We start from the raw sequence: 20000 nt of genomic DNA, 5'->3' as shown, positions 1-20000 counted from the left end.
CGAGATTGGGCATCTCCAGTGTGGTTTGGCTGTAGGTGCTCAAAAACATTAACTTTAGACATCTATTACTTCTTAACTCAAGTAAATTCATAGATAAGTTGAAAAAATTAAATGTAAAATGTAATAGAAAAGAATGTTATGGCTGTATAAAATTACCTACAGCACCTGGTATTCCCAGGTGGTCTCCCATCCAAGTACTAACCAGGCCCAACACTACATAGCTTCCAAGATCAGACGAGATTGGGCATGTCCAGTGTGGTTTGGCTGTAGGTGCTCAAAACCATTAAATTTAGACCTCTTTTACTTCTTAACTCAAGTAAATTCAATGATAAGTTGAAAAAATTAAATGTAAAATTTAATAGAAAAGAATGTTATGGCAGTATAAAATTACCTACAGCACCTGGTATTCCCAGGTGGTCTCCCATCCAAGTACTAACCAGGCCCAACACTGCATAGCTTCCAAGTTCAGACGAGATTGGGCATGTCCAGTGTGGTTTGGCTGTAGGTGCTCAAAAACATTAACTTTAGACCTCTTTTACTTCTTAACTCAAGTAAATTCAATGATAAGTTGAAAAAATTAAATGTAAAATGTAATAGAAAAGAATGTTATGGCCATATAAAATTACCTACAGCTCCTGGTATTCCCAGGTGGTCTCCCATCCAAGTACTAAGCAGGCCCAACACTGCAAAGCTTCCAAGATCAGATGAGATTGGGCATGTCCAGTGTGGTTTGGCTGTAGGTGCTCAAAAACATTAACTTTAGACCTCTCTTACTTCTTAACTCAAGTAAATTCATTGATTAGTTGAAAAAATTAAATGTAAAATGTAATAGAAAAGAACGTTATGGCATTATAAAATTACCTACAGCACCTGGTATTCCCAGGTGGTCTCCCATCCAAGTACTAACCAGGCCCAACACTGCATAGCTTCCAAGATCAGACGAGATTGGGCATGTCCAGTGTGGTTTGGCTGTAGGTGCTCAAAAATATTAACTTTAGACATCTATTACTTCTTAACTCATGTAAATTCATTGATAAGTTGAAAAATTTAAATGTAAAATTTAATAGAAAAGAATGTTATGGCAGTATAAAATTACCTACAGCACCTGGTATTCCCAGGTGGTCTCCCATTCAAGTACTAACTAGGCGCAACACTGCATAGCTTCCAAGATCAGACGAGATTGGGCATCTCCAGTGTGGTTTGGCTGTAGGTGCTCAAAAACATTAACTTTAGACCTCTATTACTTCTTAACTCAAGTAAATTCATTGATAAGTTGAAAAAATTAAATGTAAAATGTAATAGAAAAGAATGTTATGGCTGTATAAAATTACCTACAGCACCTGGTATTCCCAGGTGGTCTCCCATCCAAGTACTAACCAGGCCCAACACTGCATAGCTTCCAAGATCAGACGAGATTGGGCATGTCCAGTGTGGTTTGGCTGTAGGTGCTCAAAAACATTAACTTTAGACCTCTTTTACTTCTTAACTCAAGTAAATTCATTGATAAGTTGAAAAAATTAAATGTAAAATGTAATAGAAAAGAATGTTTTGGCTGTCTAAAATAACATACAGCACCAGGTATTCCCTGGTGGTCTCCCATGCAAGTACAAACCAGGCCCAACACTGCATAGCTTCCAAGATCAGACAAGATTGGGCATGTCCAGTGTGGTTTGGCTGTAGGTGCTCAAAAGCATTAAATTTAGACCTCTATTACTTCTTAACTCAAGTAAATTCATTGATAAGTTGAAAAAATTAAATGTAAAATGTAATAGAAAAGAATGTTATGGCAGTATAAAATTACCTACAGCACCTGGTGTTCCCAGGTGGTCTCCCATCCAAGTACCAACCAGGCCCAACACTGCATAGTTTGCAAGATAAGATGAGATTGGGCATGTCCTCTGTGGTTTGACTGTAAGTGCTCAAAAACATTAAATTTAGACATCTTTTACTTCTTAACTCAAGTAAATTCAATGATAAGTTGAAAAAATTAAATGTAAAATTTAATAGAAAAGAATGTTATGGCTGTATAAAATTACCTACAGCACCTGGTATTCCCAGGTGGTCTCCCATCCAAGTACCAACCAGGCCCAACACTGCATAGCTTCCAAGATCAGACGAGATTGGGCATGTCCAGTGTGGTTTGGCTGTAGGTGCTCAAAAACATTAACTTTAGACCTCTTTTACTTCTTAACTCAAGTAAATTCATTGATAAGTTGAAAAAATTAAATGTAAAATGTAATAGAAAAGAATGTTTTGGCTGTCTAAAAAAACATACAGCACCAGGTATTCCCAGGTGGTCTCCCATGCAAGTACAAACCAGGCCCAACACTGCATAGCTTCCAAGATCAGACAAGATTGGGCATGTCCAGTGTGGTTTGGCTGTAGGTGCTCAAAAGCATTAAATTTAGACCTCTATTACTTCTTAACTCAAGTAAATTCATTGATAAGTTGAAAAAATTAAATGTAAAATGTAATAGAAAAGAATGTTATGGCAGTATAAAATTACCTACAGCACCTGGTGTTCCCAGGTGGACTCCCATCCAAGTACCAACCAGGCCCAACACTGCATAGTTTGCAAGATAAGATGAGATTGGGCATGTCCTCTGTGGTTTGACTGTAAGTGCTCAAAAACATTAAATTTAGACATCTTTTACTTCTTAACTCAAGTAAATTCAATGATAAGTTGAAAAAATTAAATGTAAAATTTAATAGAAAAGAATGTTATGGCAGTATAAAATTACCTACAGCACCTGGTATTCCCAGGTGGTCTCCCATGCAAGCACAAACCAGGCCCAACACTGCATAGCTTCCAAGATCAAACGAGATTGGGCATGTCCAGTGTGGTTTGGCTGTAGGTGCTCAAAAATATTAACTTTAGACATCTATTACTTCTTAACTCATGTAAATTCATTGATAAGTTGAAAAAATTAAATGTAAAATTTGATAGAAAATAATGTTATGGCAGTATAAAATTACCTACAGCACCTGGTATTCCCAGGTGGTCTCCCATTCAAGTACTAACCAGGCTCAACACTGCATAGCTTCCAAGATCAGACGAGATTGGGCATGTCCAGTGTGGTTTGGCTGTAGGCGCTCAAAAACATTAACTTTAGACCTCTTTTACTTCTTAACTCAAGTAAATGCAATGATAAGTTGAAAAATTAAATGTAAAATGTAATAGAAAAGAATGTTTTGGCTGTCTAAAATTACATACAGCACCAGGTATTCCCAGGTGGTCTCCCATGCAAGTACAAACCAGGACCAACACTGCATAGCTTCCAAGATCAGACGAGATTGGGCATGTCCAGTGTGGTTTGGCTGTAGGTGCTCAAAAGCATTAAATTTAGACCTCTATTACTTCTTAACTCAAGTAAATTCATTGATAAGTTGAAAAATTAAATGTAAAATGTAATAGAAAAGAATGTTATGGCCGTATAAAATTACCTACAGCTCCTGGTATTCCCAGGTGGTCTCCCATCCAAGTACTAAGCAGGCCCAACACTGCAAAGCTTCCAAAATCAGATGAGATTGGGCATGTCCAGTGTGGTTTGGCTGTAGGTGCTCAAAAACATTAACTTTAGACCTCTCTTACTTCTTAACTCAAGTAAATTCATTGATTAGTTGAAAAAATTAAATGTAAAATGTAATAGAAAAGAACGTTATGGCAGTATAAAATTACCTACAGCACCTGGTATTCCCAGGTGGTCTCCCATCCAAGTACTAACCAGGCCCAACACTGCATAGCTTCCAAGATCAGACGAGATTGGGCATGTCCAGTGTGGTTTGGCTGTAGGTGCTCAAAAATATTAACTTTAGACATCTATTACTTCTTAACTCATGTAAATTCACTGATAAGTTGAAAAAATTAAATGTAAAATTTAATAGAAAAGAATGTTATGGCAGTATAAAATTACCTACAGCACCTGGTATTCCCAGGTGGTCTCCCATTCAATTACTAACTAGGCGCAACACTGCATAGCTTCCAAGATCAGACGAGATTGGGCATCTCCAGTGTGGTTTGGCTGTAGGTGCTCAAAAACATTAACTTTAGACCTCTATTACTTCTTAACTCAGGTAAATTCATTGATAAGTTGAAAAAATTAAATGTAAAATGTAATAGAAAAGAATGTGATTGCTGTATAAAATTACCTACAGCACCTGGTATTCCCAGGTGGTCTCCCATCCAAGTACTAACCAGGCCCAACACTGCATAGCTTCCAAGATCAGACGAGATTGGGCATGTCCAGTGTGGTTTGGCTGTAGCTGCTCAAAAACATTAACTTTAGACCTCTTTTACTTCTTAACTCAAGTAAATTCATTGATAAGTTGAAAAAATTAAATGTAAAATGTAATAGAAAAGAATGTTTTGGCTGTCTAAAATAACATGCAGCATCAGGTATTTCCAGGTGGTCTCCCATGCAAGTACAAACCAGGCCCAACACTGCATAGCTTCCAAGATCAGACAAGATTGGGCATGTCCAGTGTGGTTTGGCTGTAGGTGCTCAAAAGCATTAAATTTAGACCTCTATTACTTCTTAACTCAAGTAAATTCATTGATAAGTTGAAAAAATTAAATGTAAAATGTAATAGAAAAGAATGTTATGGCAGTATAAAATTACCTACAGCACCTGGTGTTCCCAGGTGGTCTCCCATCCAAGTACCAACCAGGCCCAACACTGCATAGTTTGCAAGATAAGATGAGATTGGGCATGTCCTCTGTGGTTTGACTGTAAGTGCTCAAAAACATTAAATTTAGACATCTTTTACTTCTTAACTCAAGTAAATTCAATGATAAGTTGAAAAAATTAAATGTAAAATTTAATAGAAAAGAATGTTATGGCAGTATAAAATTACCTACAGCACCTGGTATTCCCAGGTGGTCTCCCATCCAAGTACTAACCAGACCCAACACTGCATAGCTTCCAAGTTCAGACGAGATTGGGCATGTCCAGTGTAGTTTGGCTGTAGGTGCTCAATAACATTAACTTTAGACCTCTTTTACTTCTTAACTCAAGTAAATTCAATGATAAGTTGAAAAATGAAATGTAAAATGTAATAGAAAAGAATGTTATGGCAGTATAAAATTACCTACAGCTCCTGGTATTCCCAGGTGGTCTCCCATCCAAGTACTAACCAGGCCCAACACTGCAAAGCTTCCAAGATCAGACGAGATTGGGCATGTCCAGTGTGGTTTGGCTGTAGGCGCTCAAAAACATTAACTTTAGACCTCTTTTACTTCTTAACTCAAGTAAATGCAATGATAAGTTGAAAAATTAAATGTAAAATGTAATAGAAAAGAATGTTTTGGCTGTCTAAAATTACATACAGCACCAGGTATTCCCAGGTGGTCTCCCATGCAAGTACAAACCAGGACCAACACTGCATAGCTTCCAAGATCAGACGAGATTGGGCATGTCCAGTGTGGTTTGGCTGTAGGTGCTCAAAAGCATTAAATTTAGACCTCTATTTCTTCTTAACTCAAGTAAATTCATTGATAAGTTGAAAAATTAAATGTAAAATGTAATAGAAAAGAATGTTATGGCCGTATAAAATTACCTACAGCTCCTGGTATTCCCAGGTGGTCTCCCATCCAAGTACTAAGCAGGCCCAACACTGCAAAGCTTCCAAGATCAGATGAGATTGGGCATGTCCAGTGTGGTTTGGCTGTAGGTGCTCAAAAACATTAACTTTAGACCTCTCTTACTTCTTAACTCAAGTAAATTCATTGATTAGTTGAAAAAATTAAATGTAAAATGTAATAGAAAAGAACGTTATGGCAGTATAAAATTACCTACAGCACCTGGTATTCCCAGGTGGTCTCCCATCCAAGTACTAACCAGGCCCAACACTGCATAGCTTCCAAGATCAGACGAGATTGGGCATGTCCAGTGTGGTTTGGCTGTAGGTGCTCAAAAATATTAACTTTAGACATCTATTACTTCTTAACTCATGTAAATTCACTGATAAGTTGAAAAAATTAAATGTAAAATTTAATAGAAAAGAATGTTATGGCAGTATAAAATTACCTACAGCACCTGGTATTCCCAGGTGGTCTCCCATTCAATTACTAACTAGGCGCAACACTGCATAGCTTCCAAGATCAGACGAGATTGGGCATCTCCAGTGTGGTTTGGCTGTAGGTGCTCAAAAACATTAACTTTAGACCTCTATTACTTCTTAACTCAGGTAAATTCATTGATAAGTTGAAAAAATTAAATGTAAAATGTAATAGAAAAGAATGTGATTGCTGTATAAAATTACCTACAGCACCTGGTATTCCCAGGTGGTCTCCCATCCAAGTACTAACCAGGCCCAACACTGCATAGCTTCCAAGATCAGACGAGATTGGGCATGTCCAGTGTGGTTTGGCTGTAGCTGCTCAAAAACATTAACTTTAGACCTCTTTTACTTCTTAACTCAAGTAAATTCATTGATAAGTTGAAAAAATTAAATGTAAAATGTAATAGAAAAGAATGTTTTGGCTGTCTAAAATAACATACAGCACCAGGTATTCCCAGGTGGTCTCCCATGCAAGTACAAACCAGGCCCAACACTGCATAGCTTCCAAGATCAGACAAGATTGGGCATGTCCAGTGTGGTTTGGCTGTAGGTGCTCAAAAGCATTAAATTTAGACCTCTATTACTTCTTAACTCAAGTAAATTCATTGATAAGTTGAAAAAATTAAATGTAAAATGTAATAGAAAAGAATGTTATGGCAGTATAAAATTACCTACAGCACCTGGTGTTCCCAGGTGGTCTCCCATCCAAGAACCAACCAGGCCCAACACTGCATAGTTTGCAAGATAAGATGAGATTGGGCATGTCCTCTGTGGTTTGACTGTAAGTGCTCAAAAACATTAAATTTAGACATCTTTTACTTCTTAACTCAAGTAAATTCAATGATAAGTTGAAAAAATTAAATGTAAAATTTAATAGAAAAGAATGTTATGGCAGTATAAAATTACCTACAGCACCTGGTATTCCCAGGTGGTCTCCCATCCAAGTACTAACCAGACCCAACACTGCATAGCTTCCAAGTTCAGACGAGATTGGGCATGTCCAGTGTAGTTTGGCTGTAGGTGCTCAATAACATTAACTTTAGACCTCTTTTACTTCTTAACTCAAGTAAATTCAATGATAAGTTGAAAAATGAAATGTAAAATGTAAAAGAAAAGAATGTTATGGCCGTATAAAATTACCTACAGCTCCTGGTATTCCCAGGTGGTCTCCCATCCAAGTACTAACCAGACCCAACACTGCAAAGCTTCCAAGATCAGACGAGATTGGGCATGTCCAGTGTGGTTTGGCTGTAGGTGCTCAAAACCATTAACTTTAGACCTCTATTACTTCTTAACTCAAGTAAATTCATTGATAAGTTGAAAAAATTAAATGTAAAATGTAATAGAAAAGAACGTTATGGCTGTATAAAATTACCTACAGCACCTGGTATTCCCAGGTGGTCTCCCATCCAAGTACTAACCAGGCCCAACACTGCATAGCTTCCAAGATCAGATGAGATTGGGCATGTCCAGTGTGGTTTGGCTGTAGGTGCTCAAAAACATTAACTTTAGACCTCTTTTACTTCTTAACTCAAGTAAATTCATTGATAAGTAGAAAAAATTAATGTAAAATGTAATAGAAAAGATTGTTTTGGCTGTCTAAAATTACATACAGCACCAGGTATTCCCAGGTGGTCTCCCATGCAAGTACAAACCAGGCCCAACACTGCATAGCTTCCAAGATCAAACGAGATTGGGCATGTCCAGTGTGGTTTGGCTGTAGGTGCTCAAAACTTTAAATTTAGACCTCTAATACTTCTTAACTCAAGTAAATTCATTGATAAGTTGAAAAAATTAAATGTAAAATGTAATAGAAAAGAATATTATGGCTGCATAAAATTACCTACAGCACCTGGTATTCCCAGGTGGTCTCCCATGCAAGTACTAACCAAGCCCAACACTGCATAGCTTCCAAGATCAAACGAGATTGGGCATGTCCAGTGTGGTTTGGCTGTAGGTGCTCAAAAATATTAACTTTAGACATCTATTACTTCTTAACTCATGTAAATTCATTGATAAGTTGTAAAAATTAAATGTAAAATTTGATAGAAAATAATGTTATGGCAGTATAAAATTACCTACAGCACCTGGTATTCCCAGGTGGTCTCCCATTCAAGTACTAACCAGGCTCAACACTGCATAGCTTCCAAGATCAGACGAGATTGGGCATGTCCAGTGTGGTTTGGCTGTAGGCGCTCAAAAACATTAACTTTAGACCTCTTTTACTTCTTAACTCAAGTAAATGCAATGATAAGTTGAAAAATTAAATGTAAAATGTAATAGAAAAGAATGTTATGGCAGTATAAAGTTACCTACAGCTCCTGGTATTCCCAGGTGGTCTCCCATCCAAGTACTAACCAGGCCCAACACTGCACAGCTTCCAAGATCAGACGATATTGGGCATGTCCAGTGTGGTTTGGCTGTAGGTGCTCAAAAACATTAACTTTAGACCTCTTTTACTTCTTAACTCAAGTAAATTCATTGATAAGTAGAAAAAATTAAATGTAAAATGTAATAGAAAAGAATGTTTTGGCTGTCTAAAATTACATACAGCACCAGGTATTCCCAGGTGGTCTCCCATGCAAGTACAAACCAGGACCAACACTGCATAGCTTCCAAGATCAGACGAGATTGGACATGTCCAGTGTGGTTTGGCTGTAGGTGCTCAAAAGCATTAAATTTAGACCTCTATTACTTCTTAACTCAAGTAAATTCATTGATAAGTTGAAAAAATTAAATGTAAAATGTAATAGAAAAGAATGTTATGGCTGCATAAAATTACCTACAGCACCTGGTATTCCCAGGTGGTCTCCCATCCAAGCACTAACCAGGCCCAACACTGCATAGCTTCCAAGTTCAGACGAGATTGGGCATGTCCAGTGTGGTTTGGCTGTAGGTGCTCAAAAACATTAACTTTAGACCTCTTTTACTTCTTAACTCAAGTAAATTCAATGATAAGTTGAAAAATTAAATGTAAAATGTAATAGAAAAGAATGTTATGGCCGTATAAAATTACCTACAGCTCCTGGTATTCCCAGGTGGTCTCCCATCCAAGTACTAACCAGGCCCAACACTGCAAAGCTTCCAAGATCAGACGAGATTGGGCATGTCCAGTGTGGTTTGGCTGTAGGTGCTCAAAAACATTAACTTTAGACCTCTCTTACTTCTTAACTCAAGTAAATTCATTGATTAGTTGAAAAAATTAAATGTAAAATGTAATAGAAAAGAACGTTATGGCAGTATAAAATTACCTACAGCACCTGGTATTCCCAGGTAGTCTCCCATCCAAGTACTAACCAGGCCCAACACTGCATAGCTTCCAAGATCAGACGAGATTGGGCATGTCCAGTGTGGTTTGGCTGTAGGTGCTCAAAAACATTAACTTTAGACCTCTTTTACTTCTTAACTCAAGTAAATTCATTGATAAGTAGAAAAAATTAAATGTAAAATGTAATAGAAAAGAATGTTTTGCCTGTCTAAAATTACATACAGCACCAGGTATTCCCAGGTGGTCTCCCATGCAAGTACAAACCAGGCCCAACACTGCATAGCTTCCAAGATCTAATGAGATTGGGCATGTCCAGTGTGGTTTGGCTATAGGTGCTCAAAAACATTAAATTTAGACCTCTATTACTTCTTAACTCAAGTAAATTCATTGATAAGTTGAAAAAATTAAATGTAAAATGTAATAGAAAAGAATGTTATGGCTGCCTAAAATTACCTACAGCACCTGGTATTCCCAGGTGGTCTCCCATCCAAGTACTAACCAGGCCCAACACTGCATAGCTTCCAAGATCAAACGAGATTGGGCATGTCCAGTGTGGTTTGGCTGTCGGTGCTCAAAAATATTAACTTTAGATATCTATTAATTCTTAACTCATGTAAATTCATTGATAAGTTGAAAAAATTAAATGTAAAATGTAATAGAAAAGAATGTTATGGCAGTTTAAAATTACCTACAGCACTTAGTATTCCCAGGTGGTCTCCCATTCAAGTACTAACCAGGCCCAACACTGCATATCTTCCAAGATCAGACGAGATTGGGCATGTCCAGTGTGGTTTGGCTGTAGGTGCTCAAAAACCTTAACTTTAGACCTCTTTTACTTCTTAACTCAAGTAAATTCAATGATAAGTTGAAAAATTAAATGTAAAATGTAATAGAAAAGAATGTTATTGCAGTATAAAGTTACCTACAGCTCCTGGTATTCCCAGGTGGTCTCCCATCCAAGTACTAACAAGGCGCAACACTGCATAGCTTCCAAGATCAGACGAGATTGGGCATCTCCAGTGTGGTTTGGCTGTAGGTGCTCAAAAACATTAACTTTAGACCTCTATTACTTCTTAACTCAAGTAAATTCATTGATAAGTTGAAAAAATTAAATGTAAAATGTAATAGAAAAGAATGTTATGGCTGTATAAAATTACCTACAGCACCTGGTATTCCCAGGTGGTCTCCCATCCAAGTACTAACCAGGCCCAACACTGCATAGCTTCCAAGTTCAGACGAGATTGGGCATGTCCAGTGTAGTTTGGCTGTAGGTGCTCAATAACATTAACTTTAGACCTCTTTTACTTCTTAACTCAAGTAAATTCAATGATAAGTTGAAAAATGAAATGTAAAATGTAAAAGAAAAGAATGTTATGGCCATATAAAATTACCTACAGCTCCTGGTATTCCCAGGTGGTCTCCCATCCAAGTACTAACCAGGCCCAACACTGCAAAGCTTCCAAGATCAGACGAGATTGGGCATGTCCAGTGTGGTTTGGCTGTAGGTGCTCAAAACCATTAACTTTAGACCTCTATTACTTCTTAACTCAAGTAAATTCATTGATAAGTAGAAAAAATTAAATGTAAAATGTAATAGAAAAGAACGTTATGGCTGTATAAAATTACCTACAGCACCTGGTATTCCCAGGTGGTCTCCCATCCAAGTACTAACCAGGCCCAACACTGCATAGCTTCCAAGATCAGATGAGATTGGGCATGTCCAGTGTGGTTTGGCTGTAGGTGCTCAAAAACATTAACTTTAGACCTCTTTTACTTCTTAACTCAAGTAAATTCATTGATAAGTAGAAAAAATTAATGTAAAATGTAATAGAAAAGATTGTTTTGGCTGTCTGAAATTACATACAGCACCAGGTATTCCCAGGTGGTCTCCCATGCAAGTACAAACCAGGCCCAACACTGCATAGCTTCCAAGATCAAACGAGATTGGGCATGTCCAGTGTGGTTTGGCTGTAGGTGCTCAAAACTTTGAATTTAGACCTCTATTACTTCTTAACTCAAGTAAATTCATTGATAAGTTGAAAAAATTAAATGTAAAATGTAATAGAAAAGAATGTTATGGCTGCATAAAATTACCTACAGCACCTGGTATTCCCAGGTGGTCTCCCATGCAAGTACTAACCAAGCCCAACACTGCATAGCTTCCAAGATCAAACGAGATTGGGCATGTCCAGTGTGGTTTGGCTGTAGGTGCTCAAAAATATTAACTTTAGACATCTATTACTTCTTAACTCATGTAAATTCATTGATAAGTTGTAAAAATTAAATGTAAAATTTGATAGAAAATAATGTTATGGCAGTATAAAATTACCTACAGCACCTGGTATTCCCAGGTGGTCTCCCATTCAAGTACTAACCAGGCTCAACACTGCATAGCTTCCAAGATCAGACGAGATTGGGCATGTCCAGTGTGGTTTGGCTGTAGGCGCTCAAAAACATTAACTTTAGACCTCTTTTACTTCTTAACTCAAGTAAATGCAATGATAAGTTGAAAAATTAAATGTAAAATGTAATAGAAAAGAATGTTATGGCAGTATAAAGTTACCTACAGCTCCTGGTATTCCCAGGTGGTCTCCCATCCAAGTACTAACCAGGCCCAACACTGCACAGCTTCCAAGATCAGACGAGATTGGGCATGTCCAGTGTGGTTTGGCTGTAGGCGCTCAAAAACATTAACTTTAGACCTCTTTTACTTCTTAACTCAAGTAAATGCAATGATAAGTTGAAAAATTAAATGTAAAATGTAATAGAAAAGAATGTTTTGGCTGTCTAAAATTACATACAGCACCAGGTATTCCCAGGTGGTCTCCCATGCAAGTACAAACCAGGACCAACACTGCATAGCTTCCAAGATCAGACGAGATTGGGCATGTCCAGTGTGGTTTGGCTGTAGGTGCTCAAAAGCATTAAATTTAGACCTCTATTACTTCTTAACTCAAGTAAATTCATTGATAAGTTGAAAAATTAAATGTAAAATGTAATAGAAAAGAATGTTATGGCCGTATAAAATTACCTACAGCTCCTGGTATTCCCAGGTGGTCTCCCATCCAAGTACTAAGCAGGCCCAACACTGCAAAGCTTCCAAGATCAGATGAGATTGGGCATGTCCAGTGTGGTTTGGCTGTAGGTGCTCAAAAACATTAACTTTAGACCTCTCTTACTTCTTAACTCAAGTAAATTCATTGATTAGTTGAAAAAATTAAATGTAAAATGTAATAGAAAAGAACGTTATGGCAGTATAAAATTACCTACAGCACCTGGTATTCCCAGGTGGTCTCCCATCCAAGTACTAACCAGGCCCAACACTGCATAGCTTCCAAGATCAGATGAGATTGGGCATGTCCAGTGTGGTTTGGCTGTAGGTGCTCAAAAATATTAACTTTAGACATCTATTACTTCTTAACTCATGTAAATTCACTGATAAGTTGAAAAAATTACATGTAAAATTTAATAGAAAAGAATGTTATGGCAGTATAAAATTACCTACAGCACCTGGTATTCCCAGGTGGTCTCCCATTCAATTACTAACTAGGCGCAACACTGCATAGCTTCCAAGATCAGACGAGATTGGGCATCTCCAGTGTGGTTTGGCTGTAGGTGCTCAAAAACATTAACTTTAGACCTCTATTACTTCTTAACTCAGGTAAATTCATTGATAAGTTGAAAAAATTAAATGTAAAATGTAATAGAAAAGAATGTGATTGCTGTATAAAATTACCTACAGCACCTGGTATTCCCAGGTGGTCTCCCATCCAAGTACTAACCAGGCCCAACACTGCATAGCTTCCAAGATCAGACGAGATTGGGCATGTCCAGTGTGGTTTGGCTGTAGCTGCTCAAAAACGTTAACTTTAGACCTCTTTTACTTCTTAACTCAAGTAAATTCATTGATAAGTTGAAAAAATTAAATGTAAAATGTAATAGAAAAGAATGTTTTGGCTGTCTAAAATAACATACAGCACCAGGTATTCCCAGGTGGTCTCCCATGCAAGTACAAACCAGGCCCAACACTGCATAGCTTCCAAGATCAGACAAGATTGGGCATGTCCAGTGTGGTTTGGCTGTAGGTGCTCAAAAGCATTAAATTTAGACCTCTATTACTTCTTAACTCAAGTAAATTCATTGATAAGTTGAAAAAATTAAATGTAAAATGTAATAGAAAAGAATGTTATGGCAGTATAAAATTACCTACAGCACCTGGTGTTCCCAGGTGGTCTCCCATCCAAGTACCAACCAGGCCCAACACTGCATAGTTTGCAAGATAAGATGAGATTGGGCATGTCCTCTGTGGTTTGACTGTAAGTGCTCAAAAACATTAAATTTAGACATCTTTTACTTCTTAACTCAAGTAAATTCAATGATAAGTTGAAAAAATTAAATGTAAAATTTAATAGAAAAGAATGTTATGGCAGTATAAAATTACCTACAGCACCTGGTATTCCCAGGTGGTCTCCCATCCAAGTACTAACCAGGCCCAACACTGCATAGCTTCCAAGTTCAGACGAGATTGGGCATGTCCAGTGTAGTTTGGCTGTAGGTGCTCAATAACATTAACTTTAGACCTCTTTTACTTCTTAACTCAAGTAAATTCAATGATAAGTTGAAAAATGAAATGTAAAATGTAAAAGAAAAGAATGTTATGGCCGTATAAAATTACCTACAGCTCCTGGTATTCCCAGGTGGTCTCCCATCCAAGTACTAACCAGGCCCAACACTGCAAAGCTTCCAAGATCAGACGAGATTGGGCATGTCCAGTGTGGTTTGGCTGTAGGTGCTCAAAACCATTAACTTTAGACCTCTATTACTTCTTAACTCAAGTAAATTCATTGATAAGTTGAAAAAATTAAATGTAAAATGTAATAGAAAAGAACGTTATGGCTGTATAAAATTACCTACAGCACCTGGTATTCCCAGGTGGTCTCCCATCCAAGTACTAACCAGGCCCAACACTGCATAGCTTCCAAGATCAGATGAGATTGGGCATGTCCAGTGTGGTTTGGCTGTAGGTGCTCAAAAACATTAACTTTAGACCTCTTTTACTTCTTAACTCAAGTAAATTCATTGATAAGTAGAAAAAATTAATGTAAAATGTAATAGAAAAGATTGTTTTGGCTGTCTAAAATTACATACAGCACCAGGTATTCCCAGGTGGTCTCCCATGCAAGTACAAACCAGGCCCAACACTGCATAGCTTCCAAGATCAAACGAGATTGGGCATGTCCAGTGTGGTTTGGCTGTAGGTGCTCAAAACTTTAAATTTAGACCTCTATTACTTCTTAACTCAAGTAAATTCATTGATAAGTTGAAAAAATTAAATGTAAAATGTAATAGAAAAGAATGTTATGGCTGCATAAAATTACCTACAGCACCTGGTATTCCCAGGTGGTCTCCCATGCAAGTACTAACCAAGCCCAACACTGCATAGCTTCCAAGATCAAACGAGATTGGGCATGTCCAGTGTGATTTGGCTGTAGGTGCTCAAAAATATTAACTTTAGACATCTATTACTTCTTAACTCATGTAAATTCATTGATAAGTTATAAAAATTAAATGTAAAATTTGATAGAAAATAATGTTATGGCAGTATAAAATTACCTACAGCACCTGGTATTCCCAGGTGGTCTCCCATTCAAGTACTAACCAGGCTCAACACTGCATAGCTTCCAAGATCAGACGAGATTGGGCATGTCCAGTGTGGTTTGGCTGTAGGCGCTCAAAAACATTAACTTTAGACCTCTTTTACTTCTTAACTCAAGTAAATGCAATGATAAGTTGAAAAATTAAATGTAAAATGTAATAGAAAAGAATGTTATGGCAGTATAAAGTTACCTACAGCTACTGGTATTCCCAGGTGGTCTCCCATCCAAGTACTAACCAGGCCCAACACTGCACAGCTTCCAAGATGAGACGAGATTGGGCATGTCCAGTGTGGTTTGGCTGTAGGTGCTCAAAAACATTAACTTTAGACCTCTTTTACTTCTTAACTCAAGTAAATTCATTGATAAGTAGAAAAAATTAAATGTAAAATGTAATAGAAAAGAATGTTTTGGCTGTCTAAAATTACATACAGCACCAGGTATTCCCAGGTGGTCTCCCATGCAAGTACAAACCAGGACCAACACTGCATAGCTTCCAAGATCAGACGAGATTGGACATGTCCAGTGTGGTTTGGCTGTAGGTGCTCAAAAGCATTAAATTTAGACCTCTATTACTTCTTAACTCAAGTAAATTCATTGATAAGTTGAAAAAATTAAATGTAAAATGTAATAGAAAAGAATGTTATGGCTGCATAAAATTACCTACAGCACCTGGTATTCCCAGGTGGTCTCCCATCCAAGTACTAACCAGGCCCAACACTGCATAGCTTCCAAGTTCAGATGAGATTGGGCATGTCCAGTGTGGTTTGGCTGTAGGTGCTCAAAAACATTAACTTTAGACCTCTTTTACTTCTTAACTCAAGTAAATTCAATGATAAGTTGAAAAATTAAATGTAAAATGTAATAGAAAAGAATGTTATGGCCGTATAAAATTACCTACAGCTCCTGGTATTCCCAGGTGGTCTCCCATCCAAGTACTAACCAGGCCCAACACTGCAAAGCTTCCAAGATCAGACGAGATTGGGCATGTCCAGTGTGGTTTGGCTGTAGGTGCTCAAAAACATTAACTTTAGACCTCTCTTACTTCTTAACTCAAGTAAATTCATTGATTAGTTGAAAAAATTAAATGTAAAATGTAATAGAAAAGAACGTTATGGCAGTATAAAATTACCTACAGCACCTGGTATTCCCAGGTAGTCTCCCATCCAAGTACTAACCAGGCCCAACACTGCATAGCTTCCAAGATCAGACGAGATTGGGCATGTCCAGTGTGGTTTGGCTGTAGGTGCTCAAAAACATTAACTTTAGACCTCTTTTACTTCTTAACTCAATTAAATTCATTGATAAGTAGAAAAAATTAAATGTAAAATATAATAGAAAAGAATGTTTTGGCTGTCTAAAATTACATACAGCACCAGGTAATCCCAGGTGGTCTCCCATGCAAGTACAAACCAGGCCCAACACTGCATAGCTTCCAAGATCAAATGAGATTGGGCATGTCCAGTGTGGTTTGGCTGTAGGTGCTCAAAAACATTAAATTTAGACCTCTATTACTTCTTAACTCAAGTAAATTCATTGATAAGTTGAAAAAATTAAATGTAAAATGTAATAGAAAAGAATGTTATGACTGCATAAAATTACCTACAGCACCTGGTATTCCCAGGTGGTCTCCCATCCAAGTACTAACCAGGCCCAACACTGCATAGCTTCCAAGATCAAACGAGATTGGGCATGTCCAGTGTGGTTTGGCTGTAGGTGCTCAAAAATATTAACTTTAGACATCTATTACTTCTTAACTCATGTAAATTCATTGATAAGTTGAAAAAATTAAATGTAAAATTTAATAGAAAAGAATGTTATGGCAGTATAAAATTACCTACAGCACCTGGTATTCCCAGGTGGTCTCCCATTCAAGTACTAACCAGGCCCAACACTGCATAGCTACCAAGATCAGACGAGATTGGGCATGTCCAGTGTGGTTTGGCTGTAGGAGCTCAAAAACATTAACTTTAGACCTCTTTTACTTCTTAACTCAAGTAAATTCATTGATAAGTAGAAAAAATTAAATGTAAAATGTAATAGAAAAGAATGTTTTGGCTGTCTAAAATTACATACAGCACCAGGTATTCCCAGGTGGTCTCCCATGCAAGTACAAACCAGGCCCAACACTGCATAGCTTCCAAGATCAGACGAGATTGGGCATGTCCAGTGTGGTTTGGCTGTAGGTGCTCAAAAGCATTAAATTTAGACCTCTATTACTTCTTAACTCAAGTAAATTCATTGATAAGTTGAAAAAATTAAATGTAAAATGTAATAGAAAAGAATGTTATGGCTGCATAATATTACCTACAGCACCTGGTATTCCCAGGTGGTCTCCCATCCAAGTACTAACCAGGCCCAACACTGCATAGCTTCCAAGATCAAACGAGATTGGGCATGTCCAGTGTGGTTTGGCTGTAGGTGCTCAAAAATATTAACTTTAGACATCCATTACTTCATAACTCATGTAAATTCATTGATAAGTTGAAAAAATTAAATGTAAAATGTAATACAAAAGAATGTTTTGGCTGTATAAAATTACCTACAGCACCTGGTATTCCCAGGTGGTCTCCCATCCAAGTACTAACCATGCCCAACACTGCATAGCTTCCAAGTTCAGACGAGATTGGGCATGTCCAGTGTGGCTTGGCTGTAGGTGCTCAAAAACATTAACTTTAGACCTCTTTTACTTCTTAAGTCAAGTAAATTCAATGATAAGTTGAAAAATGAAATGTAAAATGTAATAGAAAAGAATGTTGTGGCCGTATAAAATTACCTACAGCTCCTGGTATTCCCAGGTGGTCTCCCATCCAAGTACTAACCAGGCCCAACACTGCAAAGCTTCCAAGATCAGACGAGATTGGGCATGTCCAGTGTGGTTTGGCTGTAGGTGCTCAAAAACATTAACTTTAGACCTCTATTACTTCTTAACTCAAGTAAATTCATTGATAAGTTGAAAAAATTAAATGTAAAATGTAATAGAAAAGAACGTTATGGCTGTATAAAATTACCTACAGCACCTGGTATTCCCAGGTGGTCTCCCATCCAAGTACTAACCAGGCCCAACACTGCATAGCTTCCATGATCAGACGAGATTGGGCATGTCCAGTGTGATTTGGCTGTAGGTGCTCAAAAGCATTAACTTTAGACCTCTTTTACTTCTTAACTCAAGTAAATTCATTGATAAGTAGAAAAAATTAAATGTATAATGTAATAGAAAAGAATGTTTTGGCTGTCTAAAATTACATACAGCACCAGGTATTCCCAGGTGGTCTCCAATGCAAGTACAAACCAGGCCCAACACTGCATAGCTTCCAAGATCTAATGAGATTGGGCATGTCCAGTGTGGTTTGGCTATAGGTGCTCAAAAACATTAAATTTAGACCTCTATTACTTCTTAACTCAAGTAAATTCATTGATAAGTTGAAAAAATTAAATGTAAAATGTAATAGAAAAGAATGTTATGGCTGCCTAAAATTACCTACAGCACCTGGTATTCCCAGGTGGTCTCCCATCCAAGTACTAACCAGGCCCAACACTGCATAGCTTCCAAGATCAAACGAGATTGGGCATGTCCAGTGTGGTTTGGCTGTCGGTGCTCAAAAATATTAACTTTAGACATCTATTACTTCTTAACTCATGTAAATTCATTGATAAGTTGAAAAAATTAAATGTAAAATGTAATAGAAAAGAATGTTATGGCAGTTTAAAATTACCTACAGCACTAAGTATTCCCAGGTGGTCTCCCATTCAAGTACTAACCAGGCCCAACACTGCATATCTTCCAAGATCAGACGAGATTGGGCATGTCCAGTGTGGTTTGACTGTAGGTGCTCAAAAACCTTAACTTTAGACCTCTTTTACTTCTTAACTCAAGTAAATTCAATGATAAGTTGAAAAATTAAATGTAAAATGTAATAGAAAAGAATGTTATTGCAGTATAAAGTTACCTACAGCTCCTGGTATTCCCAGGTGGTCTCCCATCCAAGTACTAACTAGGCGCAACACTGCATAGCTTCCAAGATCAGACGAGATTGGGCATCTCCAGTGTGGTTTGGCTGTAGGTGCTCAAAAACATTAACTTTAGACCTCTATTACTTCTTAACTCAAGTAAATTCATTGATAAGTTGAAAAAATTAAATGTAAAATGTAATAGAAAAGAATGTTATGGCTGTATAAAATTACCTACAGCACCTGGTATTCCCAGGTGGTCTCCCATCCAAGTACTAACCAGGCCCAACACTGCATAGCTTCCAAGATCAGACGAGATTGGGCATGTCCAGTGTGGTTTGGCTGTAGGTGCTCAAAAACATTAACTTTAGACCTCTTTTACTTCTTAACTCAAGTAAATTCATTGATAAGTTGAAAAAATTAAATGTAAAATGTAATAGAAAAGAATGTTTTGGCTGTCTAAAATAACATACAGCACCAGGTATTCCCAGGTGGTCTCCCATGCAAGTACAAACCAGGCCCAACACTGCATAGCTTCCAAGATCAGACAAGATTGGGCATGTCCAGTGTGGTTTGGCTGTAGGTGCTCAAAAGCATTAAATTTAGACCTCTATTACTTCTTAACTCAAGTAAATTCATTGATAAGTTGAAAAAATTAAATGTAAAATGTAATAGAAAAGAATGTTATGGCAGTATAAAATTACCTACAGCACCTGGTGTTCCCTTGTGGTCTCCCATCCAAGTACCAACCAGGCCCAACACTGCATAGTTTGCAAGATAAGATGAGATTGGGCATGTCCTCTGTGGTTTGACTGTAAGTGCTCAAAAACATTAACTTTAGACATCTTTTACTTCTTAACTCAAGTAAATTCAATGATAAGTTGAAAAAATTAAATGTAAAATTTAATAGAAAAGAATGTTATGGCAGTATAAAATTACCTACAGCACCTGGTATTCCCAGGTGGTCTCCCATCCAAGTACTAACCAGGCCCAACACTGCATAGCTTCCAAGTTCAGACGAGATTGGGCATGTCCAGTGTAGTTTGGCTGTAGGTGCTCAAAAACAT

The 20000-nt window shown here is 37.5% G+C and overlaps 16 non-coding genes and 66 pseudogenes across 16 annotated transcripts; all 82 read right to left on the bottom strand.

Annotated features, from left to right (window-relative positions):
• Positions 1 to 37, bottom strand: part of LOC148495789 (5S ribosomal RNA) — a 119-nt pseudogene extending 82 nt beyond the window's left edge.
• Positions 38 to 153: 116 nt separating this feature from the next.
• LOC148495788 (5S ribosomal RNA) lies at positions 154 to 272 on the bottom strand (annotated as a pseudogene).
• Positions 273 to 388: 116 nt separating this feature from the next.
• LOC148495787 (5S ribosomal RNA) lies at positions 389 to 507 on the bottom strand. Its single transcript, XR_015871514.1, has one exon. It is a non-coding gene; the product is annotated as a 5S ribosomal RNA (ribosomal RNA).
• Positions 508 to 623: 116 nt separating this feature from the next.
• Positions 624 to 742, bottom strand: LOC148495786 (5S ribosomal RNA; annotated as a pseudogene).
• Positions 743 to 858: 116 nt separating this feature from the next.
• On the bottom strand, positions 859 to 977 carry LOC148495785 (5S ribosomal RNA). The gene has a single exon (XR_015870280.1). It is a non-coding gene; the product is annotated as a 5S ribosomal RNA (ribosomal RNA).
• Positions 978 to 1093: 116 nt separating this feature from the next.
• LOC148495784 (5S ribosomal RNA) lies at positions 1094 to 1212 on the bottom strand (annotated as a pseudogene).
• A 116-nt stretch (positions 1213 to 1328) lies between these two features.
• On the bottom strand, positions 1329 to 1447 carry LOC148495783 (5S ribosomal RNA). The gene has a single exon (XR_015870279.1). It is a non-coding gene; the product is annotated as a 5S ribosomal RNA (ribosomal RNA).
• A 116-nt stretch (positions 1448 to 1563) lies between these two features.
• Positions 1564 to 1682, bottom strand: LOC148495782 (5S ribosomal RNA; annotated as a pseudogene).
• Positions 1683 to 1798: 116 nt separating this feature from the next.
• On the bottom strand, positions 1799 to 1917 carry LOC148495781 (5S ribosomal RNA; annotated as a pseudogene).
• A 116-nt stretch (positions 1918 to 2033) lies between these two features.
• Positions 2034 to 2152, bottom strand: LOC148495780 (5S ribosomal RNA; annotated as a pseudogene).
• Positions 2153 to 2268: 116 nt separating this feature from the next.
• Positions 2269 to 2387, bottom strand: LOC148495779 (5S ribosomal RNA; annotated as a pseudogene).
• A 351-nt stretch (positions 2388 to 2738) lies between these two features.
• On the bottom strand, positions 2739 to 2857 carry LOC148495778 (5S ribosomal RNA; annotated as a pseudogene).
• Positions 2858 to 2973: 116 nt separating this feature from the next.
• LOC148495777 (5S ribosomal RNA) lies at positions 2974 to 3092 on the bottom strand (annotated as a pseudogene).
• A 115-nt stretch (positions 3093 to 3207) lies between these two features.
• Positions 3208 to 3326, bottom strand: LOC148495776 (5S ribosomal RNA; annotated as a pseudogene).
• A 115-nt stretch (positions 3327 to 3441) lies between these two features.
• LOC148495775 (5S ribosomal RNA) lies at positions 3442 to 3560 on the bottom strand (annotated as a pseudogene).
• Positions 3561 to 3676: 116 nt separating this feature from the next.
• Positions 3677 to 3795, bottom strand: LOC148495774 (5S ribosomal RNA). Its single transcript, XR_015870278.1, has one exon. It is a non-coding gene; the product is annotated as a 5S ribosomal RNA (ribosomal RNA).
• A 116-nt stretch (positions 3796 to 3911) lies between these two features.
• Positions 3912 to 4030, bottom strand: LOC148495773 (5S ribosomal RNA; annotated as a pseudogene).
• Positions 4031 to 4146: 116 nt separating this feature from the next.
• Positions 4147 to 4265, bottom strand: LOC148495772 (5S ribosomal RNA; annotated as a pseudogene).
• A 351-nt stretch (positions 4266 to 4616) lies between these two features.
• Positions 4617 to 4735, bottom strand: LOC148495771 (5S ribosomal RNA; annotated as a pseudogene).
• A 116-nt stretch (positions 4736 to 4851) lies between these two features.
• LOC148495770 (5S ribosomal RNA) lies at positions 4852 to 4970 on the bottom strand (annotated as a pseudogene).
• A 115-nt stretch (positions 4971 to 5085) lies between these two features.
• Positions 5086 to 5204, bottom strand: LOC148495769 (5S ribosomal RNA; annotated as a pseudogene).
• A 115-nt stretch (positions 5205 to 5319) lies between these two features.
• On the bottom strand, positions 5320 to 5438 carry LOC148495768 (5S ribosomal RNA; annotated as a pseudogene).
• Positions 5439 to 5553: 115 nt separating this feature from the next.
• On the bottom strand, positions 5554 to 5672 carry LOC148495767 (5S ribosomal RNA; annotated as a pseudogene).
• Positions 5673 to 5788: 116 nt separating this feature from the next.
• Positions 5789 to 5907, bottom strand: LOC148495766 (5S ribosomal RNA). The gene has a single exon (XR_015870277.1). It is a non-coding gene; the product is annotated as a 5S ribosomal RNA (ribosomal RNA).
• A 116-nt stretch (positions 5908 to 6023) lies between these two features.
• On the bottom strand, positions 6024 to 6142 carry LOC148495765 (5S ribosomal RNA; annotated as a pseudogene).
• A 116-nt stretch (positions 6143 to 6258) lies between these two features.
• Positions 6259 to 6377, bottom strand: LOC148495764 (5S ribosomal RNA; annotated as a pseudogene).
• A 116-nt stretch (positions 6378 to 6493) lies between these two features.
• Positions 6494 to 6612, bottom strand: LOC148495763 (5S ribosomal RNA; annotated as a pseudogene).
• Positions 6613 to 6963: 351 nt separating this feature from the next.
• Positions 6964 to 7082, bottom strand: LOC148495762 (5S ribosomal RNA; annotated as a pseudogene).
• A 115-nt stretch (positions 7083 to 7197) lies between these two features.
• LOC148495761 (5S ribosomal RNA) lies at positions 7198 to 7316 on the bottom strand (annotated as a pseudogene).
• Positions 7317 to 7432: 116 nt separating this feature from the next.
• Positions 7433 to 7551, bottom strand: LOC148495760 (5S ribosomal RNA). Its single transcript, XR_015871439.1, has one exon. It is a non-coding gene; the product is annotated as a 5S ribosomal RNA (ribosomal RNA).
• A 115-nt stretch (positions 7552 to 7666) lies between these two features.
• Positions 7667 to 7785, bottom strand: LOC148495759 (5S ribosomal RNA; annotated as a pseudogene).
• Positions 7786 to 7900: 115 nt separating this feature from the next.
• On the bottom strand, positions 7901 to 8019 carry LOC148495758 (5S ribosomal RNA; annotated as a pseudogene).
• A 116-nt stretch (positions 8020 to 8135) lies between these two features.
• Positions 8136 to 8254, bottom strand: LOC148495757 (5S ribosomal RNA; annotated as a pseudogene).
• Positions 8255 to 8369: 115 nt separating this feature from the next.
• LOC148495756 (5S ribosomal RNA) lies at positions 8370 to 8488 on the bottom strand (annotated as a pseudogene).
• A 116-nt stretch (positions 8489 to 8604) lies between these two features.
• LOC148495755 (5S ribosomal RNA) lies at positions 8605 to 8723 on the bottom strand (annotated as a pseudogene).
• Positions 8724 to 8839: 116 nt separating this feature from the next.
• LOC148495754 (5S ribosomal RNA) lies at positions 8840 to 8958 on the bottom strand (annotated as a pseudogene).
• A 115-nt stretch (positions 8959 to 9073) lies between these two features.
• Positions 9074 to 9192, bottom strand: LOC148495753 (5S ribosomal RNA; annotated as a pseudogene).
• A 116-nt stretch (positions 9193 to 9308) lies between these two features.
• On the bottom strand, positions 9309 to 9427 carry LOC148495752 (5S ribosomal RNA; annotated as a pseudogene).
• Positions 9428 to 9543: 116 nt separating this feature from the next.
• On the bottom strand, positions 9544 to 9662 carry LOC148495751 (5S ribosomal RNA; annotated as a pseudogene).
• A 116-nt stretch (positions 9663 to 9778) lies between these two features.
• On the bottom strand, positions 9779 to 9897 carry LOC148495750 (5S ribosomal RNA; annotated as a pseudogene).
• Positions 9898 to 10013: 116 nt separating this feature from the next.
• On the bottom strand, positions 10014 to 10132 carry LOC148495749 (5S ribosomal RNA; annotated as a pseudogene).
• Positions 10133 to 10247: 115 nt separating this feature from the next.
• LOC148495748 (5S ribosomal RNA) lies at positions 10248 to 10366 on the bottom strand (annotated as a pseudogene).
• Positions 10367 to 10482: 116 nt separating this feature from the next.
• On the bottom strand, positions 10483 to 10601 carry LOC148495747 (5S ribosomal RNA). The gene has a single exon (XR_015871169.1). It is a non-coding gene; the product is annotated as a 5S ribosomal RNA (ribosomal RNA).
• A 115-nt stretch (positions 10602 to 10716) lies between these two features.
• Positions 10717 to 10835, bottom strand: LOC148495746 (5S ribosomal RNA; annotated as a pseudogene).
• A 116-nt stretch (positions 10836 to 10951) lies between these two features.
• LOC148495745 (5S ribosomal RNA) lies at positions 10952 to 11070 on the bottom strand. The gene has a single exon (XR_015871438.1). It is a non-coding gene; the product is annotated as a 5S ribosomal RNA (ribosomal RNA).
• A 115-nt stretch (positions 11071 to 11185) lies between these two features.
• Positions 11186 to 11304, bottom strand: LOC148495744 (5S ribosomal RNA; annotated as a pseudogene).
• Positions 11305 to 11419: 115 nt separating this feature from the next.
• On the bottom strand, positions 11420 to 11538 carry LOC148495743 (5S ribosomal RNA; annotated as a pseudogene).
• Positions 11539 to 11654: 116 nt separating this feature from the next.
• On the bottom strand, positions 11655 to 11773 carry LOC148495742 (5S ribosomal RNA; annotated as a pseudogene).
• A 115-nt stretch (positions 11774 to 11888) lies between these two features.
• Positions 11889 to 12007, bottom strand: LOC148495741 (5S ribosomal RNA; annotated as a pseudogene).
• Positions 12008 to 12122: 115 nt separating this feature from the next.
• Positions 12123 to 12241, bottom strand: LOC148495740 (5S ribosomal RNA; annotated as a pseudogene).
• Positions 12242 to 12356: 115 nt separating this feature from the next.
• LOC148495739 (5S ribosomal RNA) lies at positions 12357 to 12475 on the bottom strand (annotated as a pseudogene).
• A 116-nt stretch (positions 12476 to 12591) lies between these two features.
• On the bottom strand, positions 12592 to 12710 carry LOC148495738 (5S ribosomal RNA). Its single transcript, XR_015871437.1, has one exon. It is a non-coding gene; the product is annotated as a 5S ribosomal RNA (ribosomal RNA).
• A 116-nt stretch (positions 12711 to 12826) lies between these two features.
• Positions 12827 to 12945, bottom strand: LOC148495737 (5S ribosomal RNA; annotated as a pseudogene).
• Positions 12946 to 13061: 116 nt separating this feature from the next.
• On the bottom strand, positions 13062 to 13180 carry LOC148495736 (5S ribosomal RNA; annotated as a pseudogene).
• A 116-nt stretch (positions 13181 to 13296) lies between these two features.
• LOC148495735 (5S ribosomal RNA) lies at positions 13297 to 13415 on the bottom strand (annotated as a pseudogene).
• Positions 13416 to 13531: 116 nt separating this feature from the next.
• On the bottom strand, positions 13532 to 13650 carry LOC148495734 (5S ribosomal RNA; annotated as a pseudogene).
• Positions 13651 to 13766: 116 nt separating this feature from the next.
• On the bottom strand, positions 13767 to 13885 carry LOC148495733 (5S ribosomal RNA). The gene has a single exon (XR_015871168.1). It is a non-coding gene; the product is annotated as a 5S ribosomal RNA (ribosomal RNA).
• A 115-nt stretch (positions 13886 to 14000) lies between these two features.
• Positions 14001 to 14119, bottom strand: LOC148495732 (5S ribosomal RNA; annotated as a pseudogene).
• A 116-nt stretch (positions 14120 to 14235) lies between these two features.
• On the bottom strand, positions 14236 to 14354 carry LOC148495731 (5S ribosomal RNA). The gene has a single exon (XR_015871436.1). It is a non-coding gene; the product is annotated as a 5S ribosomal RNA (ribosomal RNA).
• A 115-nt stretch (positions 14355 to 14469) lies between these two features.
• LOC148495730 (5S ribosomal RNA) lies at positions 14470 to 14588 on the bottom strand (annotated as a pseudogene).
• Positions 14589 to 14703: 115 nt separating this feature from the next.
• Positions 14704 to 14822, bottom strand: LOC148495729 (5S ribosomal RNA; annotated as a pseudogene).
• A 116-nt stretch (positions 14823 to 14938) lies between these two features.
• Positions 14939 to 15057, bottom strand: LOC148495728 (5S ribosomal RNA; annotated as a pseudogene).
• Positions 15058 to 15172: 115 nt separating this feature from the next.
• LOC148495727 (5S ribosomal RNA) lies at positions 15173 to 15291 on the bottom strand (annotated as a pseudogene).
• A 116-nt stretch (positions 15292 to 15407) lies between these two features.
• LOC148495726 (5S ribosomal RNA) lies at positions 15408 to 15526 on the bottom strand (annotated as a pseudogene).
• Positions 15527 to 15642: 116 nt separating this feature from the next.
• Positions 15643 to 15761, bottom strand: LOC148495725 (5S ribosomal RNA). The gene has a single exon (XR_015871333.1). It is a non-coding gene; the product is annotated as a 5S ribosomal RNA (ribosomal RNA).
• Positions 15762 to 15876: 115 nt separating this feature from the next.
• LOC148495724 (5S ribosomal RNA) lies at positions 15877 to 15995 on the bottom strand (annotated as a pseudogene).
• Positions 15996 to 16111: 116 nt separating this feature from the next.
• On the bottom strand, positions 16112 to 16230 carry LOC148495723 (5S ribosomal RNA; annotated as a pseudogene).
• Positions 16231 to 16346: 116 nt separating this feature from the next.
• LOC148495722 (5S ribosomal RNA) lies at positions 16347 to 16465 on the bottom strand (annotated as a pseudogene).
• A 116-nt stretch (positions 16466 to 16581) lies between these two features.
• On the bottom strand, positions 16582 to 16700 carry LOC148495721 (5S ribosomal RNA). The gene has a single exon (XR_015870648.1). It is a non-coding gene; the product is annotated as a 5S ribosomal RNA (ribosomal RNA).
• A 116-nt stretch (positions 16701 to 16816) lies between these two features.
• LOC148495720 (5S ribosomal RNA) lies at positions 16817 to 16935 on the bottom strand (annotated as a pseudogene).
• Positions 16936 to 17051: 116 nt separating this feature from the next.
• LOC148495719 (5S ribosomal RNA) lies at positions 17052 to 17170 on the bottom strand (annotated as a pseudogene).
• A 116-nt stretch (positions 17171 to 17286) lies between these two features.
• On the bottom strand, positions 17287 to 17405 carry LOC148495718 (5S ribosomal RNA). Its single transcript, XR_015870646.1, has one exon. It is a non-coding gene; the product is annotated as a 5S ribosomal RNA (ribosomal RNA).
• A 116-nt stretch (positions 17406 to 17521) lies between these two features.
• Positions 17522 to 17640, bottom strand: LOC148495717 (5S ribosomal RNA; annotated as a pseudogene).
• A 115-nt stretch (positions 17641 to 17755) lies between these two features.
• LOC148495716 (5S ribosomal RNA) lies at positions 17756 to 17874 on the bottom strand (annotated as a pseudogene).
• Positions 17875 to 17990: 116 nt separating this feature from the next.
• On the bottom strand, positions 17991 to 18109 carry LOC148495715 (5S ribosomal RNA; annotated as a pseudogene).
• A 116-nt stretch (positions 18110 to 18225) lies between these two features.
• On the bottom strand, positions 18226 to 18344 carry LOC148495714 (5S ribosomal RNA; annotated as a pseudogene).
• A 116-nt stretch (positions 18345 to 18460) lies between these two features.
• On the bottom strand, positions 18461 to 18579 carry LOC148495713 (5S ribosomal RNA; annotated as a pseudogene).
• Positions 18580 to 18695: 116 nt separating this feature from the next.
• On the bottom strand, positions 18696 to 18814 carry LOC148495712 (5S ribosomal RNA; annotated as a pseudogene).
• A 115-nt stretch (positions 18815 to 18929) lies between these two features.
• LOC148495711 (5S ribosomal RNA) lies at positions 18930 to 19048 on the bottom strand (annotated as a pseudogene).
• A 116-nt stretch (positions 19049 to 19164) lies between these two features.
• On the bottom strand, positions 19165 to 19283 carry LOC148495710 (5S ribosomal RNA). The gene has a single exon (XR_015870275.1). It is a non-coding gene; the product is annotated as a 5S ribosomal RNA (ribosomal RNA).
• A 116-nt stretch (positions 19284 to 19399) lies between these two features.
• Positions 19400 to 19518, bottom strand: LOC148495709 (5S ribosomal RNA; annotated as a pseudogene).
• Positions 19519 to 19869: 351 nt separating this feature from the next.
• Positions 19870 to 19988, bottom strand: LOC148495708 (5S ribosomal RNA). The gene has a single exon (XR_015871167.1). It is a non-coding gene; the product is annotated as a 5S ribosomal RNA (ribosomal RNA).
• Between the last annotated feature and the right edge of the window lie 12 nt (positions 19989 to 20000).

This window comes from Taudactylus pleione, unplaced genomic scaffold (assembly GCF_031769625.1).
Source record: "Taudactylus pleione unplaced genomic scaffold, aTauple2 ptg000550l, whole genome shotgun sequence".
NCBI classification, from domain to species: Eukaryota; Metazoa; Chordata; class Amphibia; order Anura; family Myobatrachidae; genus Taudactylus; species Taudactylus pleione.
The sequence above is the reverse complement of the archived record's forward strand: the minus strand, read 5'-3'. Positions and strand labels throughout refer to the sequence as shown.